This window comes from Nannospalax galili, unplaced genomic scaffold (genome assembly GCF_000622305.1).
Source record: "Nannospalax galili isolate Female #2095 unplaced genomic scaffold, S.galili_v1.0 scaffold406, whole genome shotgun sequence".
Lineage (NCBI taxonomy): Eukaryota > Metazoa > Chordata > Mammalia > Rodentia > Spalacidae > Nannospalax > Nannospalax galili.
In genome coordinates, this window is record NW_008357033.1 from 8,637,958 (window position 1) to 8,639,925 (window position 1,968).

Sequence of the window (1,968 nt, forward strand, 5' to 3'; positions counted from 1 at the left end):
AAGGTAGATTTCAATGGTAATGTTTTTCACATCTACTAATTACTAAGGAGCAAATTTTTGTGTTTTGAAGAATTATTATTATTATTATTTTGTTTATTTATACACCCACTTCCCAGGTAGCACCCTCCCATAGCTTCCCTCCTCCCACTAGAGCCCTTATACTCTGATATCCCTGCTACTGTCTGCTGTGTTGTCGGCACCCCAGCCATTCCCCACTACTTGTCCATCTGGTGAATCTAGTCAATCTATCTAGAGATCTTTGTTTTAGGAAGGTCGGTTGTTCCTCATCTAGCAGCAATTAGTTGTCAATATTCCTTTAGATAAGAATCGGGTCTGCTGTTCATTTTCCAAGTTCTATGCTGGGTTACTATCTGGGAGTCCCTTTGGCCACCCTGACCAACAACTCAAAAGAAGGTATCTCCTATCTGGCATTCTTGCTTGTTATGTAGTCTTTGGTTATGCATATGGACTCTTAAAAAATTAATTGGCCCCTTTAATCTTTGGTTATACTTTCCTTTTGAGTGTTTAAGGCCATACAGTTGGCCCAGATAAAGCAATTTATTTTTACTCTTAAGGTCGTTTGAGGATCTGTTCCTTAGGGGTTACATGGGCTTGGGAAGAGCCCCTGGCTCCTTTCTTTTACCATTTCCGCCTATGTGAAGATAAGTGAAAGGTCCTGTTCGACCATGGTTGGCTTCACTTGGAAGCATGGAGGAAATGATTACTCTGTGTTGACTCTCCTCTTTGTAGACCGGACACTGGTTCAAGTCCATCTCGTGGGGTCTCCTCGGCCTCCTTGATCAAGAGGACAAGTGACCCACCATGATTACATTTTGGGAGATGCTCATAGTCCCCTGGAACTAGCCGACCTAGGAAGGCAAGGAGCAAAGTTGGCTTCACTTGGAAGCATGGAGGAAATGATTACTCTGTGTTGACTCTCCTCTTTGTAGACCGGACACTGGTTCAAGTCCATCTCGTGGGGTCTCCTCGGCCTCCTTGATCAAGAGGACAAGTGACCCACCATGATTACATTTTGGGAGATGCTCATAGTCCCCTGGAACTAGCCGACCTAGGAAGGCAAGGAGCAAAAACTGTCCTTTATGTCTCCCTCTGGTTTTTAAAACTAGCTAGGCATTATTTATCTCTCGCATTGTCTCACCCCTCCATCATGGTTTCCCCAATTAAGATGCTCCCATTTCCCCCCTTTCTCCCTTAATAATACCCTTCTATGGCCCTACCTCTCTTGAGCTCCTTCTTTCCCTTTTTCCCCTAGGTTCCTTGTATACCCTTCCCTCCCCCCTCCCTTAAACTAACCCAATTTTTATCCATATCTCCCTTATTAAGGCCTTTTTCCTACTGTTCTTCTCTTTCAGGTTCTTTCTTTTCCTTTACCTCCCTGTTTCCTTTCCATTATCTTGGTTCCTGTAGTTGTGTCTGGTTACACACTTGTTTAAAGCCCATGTTTTAATTGGGTTGCTTCTTGTCTTGATTCTCTGTTTTTTGAGTTTGTTATATATTCTGGATATTAAACCTCTGTCAGATGTGTCACTGGTGAAGATTTTCTCCCATTCTGTGGGTTTTCTGTTCGCTTCCCTGGTTGCCTCCTTTGATGTACAGAAGCTTTTTAGTTTAATGAGTTCCCATTTGTTAATTCTTGCCCTTATTTCCTGAGCAATGCATGTCTGGTTTAGAAAATCATTTCCTACACCTATATCTTGTAGGTTTTTCCCAATGTTTTCTTCTAACAGTTTCAGATTTTCAGGCTTTACATTGAGGTCTTTGATCCATTGGGAATTGACTTTTGCGCAGGGTTAAAGATAGGGGTTTAGTTTCGTTCTTCTACAGGTGGAGATCCAGTTTTGCCAACACCATTTGCTGAACATGGTGGCTTTCCTCCAGTGAATATTCTTGGCCCCTTTGTCAAATATCAGGTAGCTGAAAACGCATTTACTCATATTTGGGTCTTCA